We start from the raw sequence: 7,500 nt of genomic DNA, 5'->3' as shown, positions 1-7,500 counted from the left end.
CCTGAGGGAAACTTCGGAGGGAACCAGCTACTAGATGGTTCGATTAGTCTTTCGCCCCTATACCCAGCTCCGACGATCGATTTGCACGTCAGAATCGCTACGGACCTCCATCAGGGTTTCCCCTGACTTCGTCCTGGCCAGGCATAGTTCACCATCTTTCGGGTCCCAACGTGTACGCTCTAGGTGCGCCTCACCTCGCAATGAGGACGAGACGCCCCGGGAGTGCGGAGGCCGCCGCCCCGTGAAGGGCGGGGAAGCCCCATCCTCCCTCGGCCCGCGCAAGGCGAGACCTTCACTTTCATTACGCCTTTAGGTTTCGTACAGCCCAATGACTCGCGCACATGTTAGACTCCTTGGTCCGTGTTTCAAGACGGGTCGTGAAATTGTCCAAAGCTGAAGCGCCGCTGACGGGAGCGATTATTCCGCCCGAGAGCATCCCGAGCCAACAGCGGCGCGGGTCCGGGGCCGGGCCAGGTAGGTCCGTCATCCGGGAAGAACCGCGCGCGCTTGCCGGGAGCCCGAGCGCCCAAAGGGGCGAATCGACTCCTCCAGATATACCGCCGAGCAGCCAGCCAGGACACCGGGGCTCTGCCCAACAGACGCGAACCGAGGCCCGCGGAAGGACAGGCTGCGCACCCGGGCCGTAGGCCGGCACCCAGCGGGTCGCGACGTCCTACTAGGGGAGAAGTGCGGCCCACCGCACACCGGAACGGCCCCACCCCGCGGCGAGTGGAAAGGCAACCGGACACGACCCCGCCGCGGATTGCTCCGCGCGGGCGGCCGGCCCCATCTGCCGAGGGCGGGAGCCAGTGGCCGGATGGGCGTGAATCTCACCCGTTCGACCTTTCGGACTTCTCACGTTTACCCCAGAACGGTTTCACGTACTTTTGAACTCTCTCTTCAAAGTTCTTTTCAACTTTCCCTCACGGTACTTGTTCGCTATCGGTCTCGTGGTCATATTTAGTCTCAGATGGAGTTTACCACCCACTTGGAGCTGCACTCTCAAGCAACCCGACTCGAAGGAGAGGTCCCGCCGACGCTCGCACCGGCCGCTACGGGCCTGGCACCCTCTACGGGCCGTGGCCTCATTCAAGTTGGACTTGGGCTCGGCGCGAGGCGTCGGGGTAGTGGACCCTCCCAAACACCACATGCCACGACAGGCGGCAGCCTGCGGGGTTCGGTGCTGGACTCTTCCCTGTTCGCTCGCCGCTACTGGGGGAATCCTTGTTAGTTTCTTTTCCTCCGCTTAGTAATATGCTTAAATTCAGCGGGTAGTCTCGCCTGCTCTGAGGTCGTTGTACGAGGTGTCGCACGCCACACCGCCAGCCGGCTGTGCACGCTACCGAGAAAGTACCGGTATGCGAACCGCCAGGCGACGGGCGCGCATCGCACGTTTGAGGAGACGCGGCCGGCCCCACAGGCGGCCACGACACTCCCAGGTCTCCGAAGCGGGACAAACGCCGCGCGCTTCAGTATACGTAGCCGACCCTCAGCCAGACGTGGCCCGGGAACGGAATCCATGGACCGCAATGTGCGTTCGAAACGTCGATGTTCATGTGTCCTGCAGTTCACATGTCGACGCGCAATTTGCTGCGTTCTTCATCGACCCACGAGCCGAGTGATCCACCGTCCTGGGTGATCTTTTTCATTTAGTTTCCACTGTCTCTTTCAAGACAGTTGCATAGGCGGGACTGAGGCGTTTGACGGCCCCTGTTCCAGCATTCCTGTGTCCAACGGCCTCACGGCCGATGGGCGTCGTACGGCTCCACACCGGAGCGGACAGGCACTCGGGCGAAAGTCATTCAAAACCGGCGCGAGGCGCCAGGTGCCGCAGGCCAGCCGCTCCAGAGCTTCAGCGCTCGTACCACACAACATTTCCGTTAGTTTTGAGAGGCACGCGTGGTTCCGCACGCGGCGCACGGCTGCTGCCGTACAGGTAGCGTGTTGCGCGACACGACACGCACATCGAAAGACATGCAGTCTAGTCGGTAATGATCCTTCCGCAGGTTCACCTACGAAAACCTTGTTACGACTTTTACTTCCTCTAAATGATCAAGTTTGGTCATCTTTCCGGTAGCATCGGCAACGACAGAGTCGATGCCGCGTACCAGTCCGAAGACCTCACTAAATCATTCAATCGGTAGTAGCGACGGGCGGTGTGTACAAAGGGCAGGGACGTAATCAACGCGAGCTTATGACTCGCGCTTACTGGGAATTCCTCGTTCATGGGGAACAATTGCAAGCCCCAATCCCTAGCACGAAGGAGGTTCAGCGGGTTACCCCGACCTTTCGGCCTAGGAAGACACGCTGATTCCTTCAGTGTAGCGCGCGTGCGGCCCAGAACATCTAAGGGCATCACAGACCTGTTATTGCTCAATCTCGTGCGGCTAGAAGCCGCCTGTCCCTCTAAGAAGAAAAGTAATCGCTGACAGCACGAAGGATGTCACGCGACTAGTTAGCAGGCTAGAGTCTCGTTCGTTATCGGAATTAACCAGACAAATCGCTCCACCAACTAAGAACGGCCATGCACCACCACCCACCGAATCAAGAAAGAGCTATCAATCTGTCAATCCTTCCGGTGTCCGGGCCTGGTGAGGTTTCCCGTGTTGAGTCAAATTAAGCCGCAGGCTCCACTCCTGGTGGTGCCCTTCCGTCAATTCCTTTAAGTTTCAGCTTTGCAACCATACTTCCCCCGGAACCCAAAAGCTTTGGTTTCCCGGAGGCTGCCCGCCGAGTCATCGGAGGAACTGCGGCGGATCGCTGGCTGGCATCGTTTATGGTTAGAACTAGGGCGGTATCTGATCGCCTTCGAACCTCTAACTTTCGTTCTTGATTAATGAAAACATACTTGGCAAATGCTTTCGCTTCTGTTCGTCTTGCGACGATCCAAGAATTTCACCTCTAACGTCGCAATACGAATGCCCCCGCCTGTCCCTATTAATCATTACCTCGGGTTCCGAAAACCAACAAAATAGAACCGAGGTCCTATTCCATTATTCCATGCACACAGTATTCAGGCGGGCTTGCCTGCTTTAAGCACTCTAATTTGTTCAAAGTAAACGTGCCGGCCCACCCAGACACTCAATAAAGAGCACCTTGGTAGGATTTCAACGGGGTCCGCCTCGGGACGCACGAACACGCACGAGGCGGTCGCACGCCTTCGGCTCGCCCCACCGGCAGGACGTCCCACGATACATGCCAGTTAAACACCGACGGGCGGTGAACCAACAGCGTGGGACACAAATCCAACTACGAGCTTTTTAACCGCAACAACTTTAATATACGCTATTGGAGCTGGAATTACCGCGGCTGCTGGCACCAGACTTGCCCTCCAATAGATACTCGTTAAAGGATTTAAAGTGTACTCATTCCGATTACGGGGCCTCGGATGAGTCCCGTATCGTTATTTTTCGTCACTACCTCCCCGTGCCGGGAGTGGGTAATTTGCGCGCCTGCTGCCTTCCTTGGATGTGGTAGCCGTTTCTCAGGCTCCCTCTCCGGAATCGAACCCTGATTCCCCGTTACCCGTTACAACCATGGTAGGCGCAGAACCTACCATCGACAGTTGATAAGGCAGACATTTGAAAGATGCGTCGCCGGTACGAGGACCGTGCGATCAGCCCAAAGTTATTCAGAGTCACCAAGGCAAACGGACCGGACGAGCCGACCGATTGGTTTTGATCTAATAAAAGCGTCCCTTCCATCTCTGGTCGGGACTCTGTTTGCATGTATTAGCTCTAGAATTACCACAGTTATCCAAGTAACGTGGGTACGATCTAAGGAACCATAACTGATTTAATGAGCCATTCGCGGTTTCACCTTAATGCGGCTTGTACTGAGACATGCATGGCTTAATCTTTGAGACAAGCATATGACTACTGGCAGGATCAACCAGGGAGCTGCGTCAACTAGAGCTGAGCAGCCGGCCGCCCGGGAGTGTGTCCCGGGGGCCCGCGCGAACACGCAAGCGTCCGCTCAATTATTCTGCAAACAGGAGGAGGCTGGGCTCCCCTGCACAATACACCTCGAAACCCTCTCAGGTCCCGGCGGCGCGCAGCGCCGTCCTAAGTACTTGGTCGGGTTCGAGAGAGGCGCAATCGCCCGGAGTTAGGCGAGTAGACGCTTTAGGTGCGACCACCCGTGCTCCCAACTGAGCTTGCCGCTGCCGACAGAGGCCCGGGAGCGTGCTGTCGTGGCATTGCCGGCGGGAGACAACACGCGCCACCTACGGTGACCGGCAGCTCCAACGCCAGCGCCACAGAAGGGCAAAGGCCCCACGTGGGTGCCGAAGCGAACTCTCCCAGCACAGCGCACGTGCCAACACGTCCGCACAACTGCGATACAAACCACCAGCGAGAACCGCTGGGGCGACCGAGCAGCAGACGGCGTCGCGGCGCCGAGTGCCGGGCGGCGGCGCATCCTCAACGCACACAGTCCTCAATCGGACCAGCACACTGCAGATGTCCACCGCGCTTCGCACCGGGTCCGCGAGGACCCACTTTGGCTGCACGGCGCCGCGCGCAGGGTGCCCCGGCGCGCAGCTGCGCCGCCTGCCGCGTCCGTCGGCCGGCGCGCCTGCCACTGGGCGCCCCCACCAGCCGGCTGTAGCGCGTGCGCCCACGCACCGCGCGGCCAGCACGCCGGGCGGCCCCCCCTCACCGGCCGGGGACAGTCCCACCCACCCACAGCCGCGTATCGCTTCACACCCAGATTCACATTCACGTTCGTTGGTATGGTGGGGACCGCTTCGTAGCTGTACCGATCGTTGCCCTCACAGATGTACCTCCAGCAAGATCAACCGCACCACAACGGGTTACCAGTTGTTCATTTGCGTAACGTCACCAGTAAACGTACACGTCCATCCCCGTTTGCAAAGTCAACTATTATTGCATGCCTGCCTGTCAGGTGTCAAGACACACTACATTCGCTCACATCCACGCAACAAAATGTGCCCGACTAGAGGGCACGTGGAAGGTGCCCCCGTACATATGCGATCTCCATTGCGCGACCAACTGTCAACCGGCCTCTGTAGCATGTCGCAGATGTGGAACGCGGGGCACCGTGCTATCACATTGTGTGAGAAGAGACTACTACGTCTGCATACACGCGCCACTACATGAACAGACGGCTCATGCTGATCGCCATCCACTGCGTCCATTACTCCCACACGTCTCTATGGCGTACCTCACTGCAATGCAGCTGTTATGGGGAGATGACACATAGCTGTGTACACAACATTCTGAGCCGGTTGCGGTTGGACAACAATACATTAATGTAACGTGTCATATGCCAATTACAGAGCAGGGTAAGGCACAACGTGGGTTAGGTTAAGGCACAACGTGGGTTAGGTTAAGGCACAACGTGGGTTAGGTTAAGGCACAACGTGGGTTAGGTTAAGGCACAACGTGGGTTAGGTTAAGCCACAACGTGGGTTAGGTTAAGGCACAACGTGGGTTAGGTTAAGGCACAACGTGGGTTAGGTTAAGGCACAACGTGGGTTAGGTTAAGGCACAACGTGGGTTAGGTTAAGGCACAACGTGGGTTAGGTTAAGCCACAACGTGGGTTAGGTTAAGCCACAACGTGGGTTAGGTTAAGCCACAACGTGGGTTAGGTTAAGCCACAACGTGGGTTAGGTTAAGCCACAACGTGGGTTAGGTTAAGCCACAACGTGGGTTAGGTTAAGCCACAACGTGGGTTAGGTTAAGCCACAACGTGGGTTAGGTTAAGCCACAACGTGGGTTAGGTTAAGCCACAACGTGGGTTAGGTTAAGCCACAACGTGGGTTAGGTTAAGCCACAACGTGGGTTAGGTTAAGCCACAACGTGGGTTAGGTTAAGCCACAACGTGGGTTAGGTTAAGCCACAACGTGGGTTAGGTTAAGCCACAACGTGGGTTAGGTTAAGCCACAACGTGGGTTAGGTTAAGCCACAACGTGGGTTAGGTTAAGCCACAACGTGGGTTAGGTTAAGCCACAACGTGGGTTAGGTTAAGGCACAACGTGGGTTAGGTTAAGGCACAACGTGGGTTAGGTTAAGGCACAACGTGGGTTAGGTTAAGGCACAACATGGGGGTAGATTGCGGTACAAATTGCGTTACATTGCGGTGCAAATTGCGTTACATTGTGGTGCAAATTGCGTTACATTGCGGTGCAAATTGCGTTACATTGCGGTGCAAATTGCGTTACATTGCGGTGCAAATTGAGTTACATTGCGGTGCAAATTGAGTTACATTGCGGTGCAAATTGAGTTACATTGCGGTGCAAATTGAGTTACATTGCGGTGCAAATTGAGTTACATTGCGGTGCAAATTGAGTTACATTGCGGTGCAAATTGAGTTACATTGCGGTGCAAATTGAGTTACATTGCGGTGCAAATTGAGGTAGGTTAAGGTGCAACACAGGTTAGGTTAAGGTGACATAGGTTAGGTTAAGGTGACATAGGTTAGGTTAAGGTGACATAGGTTAGGTTAAGGTGACATAGGTTAGGTTAAGGTGACATAGGTTAGGTTAAGGTGACATAGGTTAGGTTAAGGTGACATAGGTTAGGTTAAGGTGACATAGGTTAGGTTAAGGTGACATAGGTTAGGTTAAGGTGACATAGGTTAGGTTAAGGTGACATAGGTTAGGTTAAGGTACAAACTGGGTTGTGTTATGGTACACATTGCGTTGTAGTACAGTACACGTTAGGTTTGGGTACGGTACACAATGTGGTATGGGATGGCGTGTTGTGGGGGGGGGGGGGGTGAGGTTCGTTGATATCGACCGTAGGACGTGGATGCCCGAGGCAGCGTCAGTGTGTCAAAGGAGTTATGTCACGTCGGGATGCGCTTTCCGCCAGTGAGAGGGGGGGGCGAGCCGTGTCTGTGGTTGCGGCAGACCTGTGTGTTTCATTCCTGCCAGTGTGTTTGTGCTGTAAGACGAGGCAGTGTGGTGATGTTGGGTGCACCCCTGTGTAGGACATGTGTGGGTGTTGGTGGCTTATCTGAGCAATTGTGGTTGTCGGACGAGTGGGATATTCTGTTTTATGATTGGACCTCCTGGCCTGGTTATCATAGTCTGGTTGGTGTACTGTGGCGGATAGGATGCACCGGACGTTGGTCCATGCCGGTGCTTAATTATTGTATCTGTGTTTGTTACAGGCAGAGAGTAGTGTGTGATAGAGTGTGTGGGTGATAGAGTGTGCGGGTGACGTGTGGTTCGTTTTGTTTGCACAGACGTTCAGCATGTATAGGGGCATTTGCGTATTTGATCTATCTATGTGGGCCTGCATAGTTTACTGAGCAGTGCTGCGAGGTGACTGAACTACGAGCGACGTACTCATTTACAGCGGAATGGTTGCCTTCTACCAAAGATGGAGTATCGACTCTACGACAGCGTTGGCACCGCAGGAAGCGGTGTCGTACAATGGCCCCCACACCGTCATCGTTGTGCGGGGTAGGGACCGTATATATTCTGCGAGGAGCCCTGTTTGCCACAGGGCGTGGGGTCTCGCGTCCTGCGG

At 55.6% G+C, this 7,500-nt stretch overlaps 3 non-coding genes across 3 annotated transcripts in view; all 3 read right to left on the bottom strand.

The window, feature by feature from the left end:
- The window catches only part of LOC126150126 (large subunit ribosomal RNA), a 4,222-nt gene extending 2,927 nt beyond the window's left edge, over positions 1-1,295 (bottom strand). The window contains exon 1 of the ribosomal RNA XR_007531326.1: positions 1-1,295. This exon is cut by the window's left edge and continues 2,927 nt beyond it. This is a non-coding gene — a ribosomal RNA (large subunit ribosomal RNA).
- A 188-nt stretch (positions 1,296-1,483) lies between these two features.
- Positions 1,484-1,638, bottom strand: LOC126150128 (5.8S ribosomal RNA). Its single transcript, XR_007531328.1, has one exon. It is a non-coding gene; the product is annotated as a 5.8S ribosomal RNA (ribosomal RNA).
- A 351-nt stretch (positions 1,639-1,989) lies between these two features.
- Positions 1,990-3,898, bottom strand: LOC126150131 (small subunit ribosomal RNA). Its single transcript, XR_007531331.1, has one exon. It is a non-coding gene; the product is annotated as a small subunit ribosomal RNA (ribosomal RNA).
- Between the last annotated feature and the right edge of the window lie 3,602 nt (positions 3,899-7,500).

The sequence above is a fragment of the Schistocerca cancellata genome, unplaced genomic scaffold (genome assembly GCF_023864275.1).
Source record: "Schistocerca cancellata isolate TAMUIC-IGC-003103 unplaced genomic scaffold, iqSchCanc2.1 HiC_scaffold_972, whole genome shotgun sequence".
Lineage (NCBI taxonomy): Eukaryota > Metazoa > Arthropoda > Insecta > Orthoptera > Acrididae > Schistocerca > Schistocerca cancellata.
The sequence above is the reverse complement of the archived record's forward strand: the minus strand, read 5'-3'. Positions and strand labels throughout refer to the sequence as shown.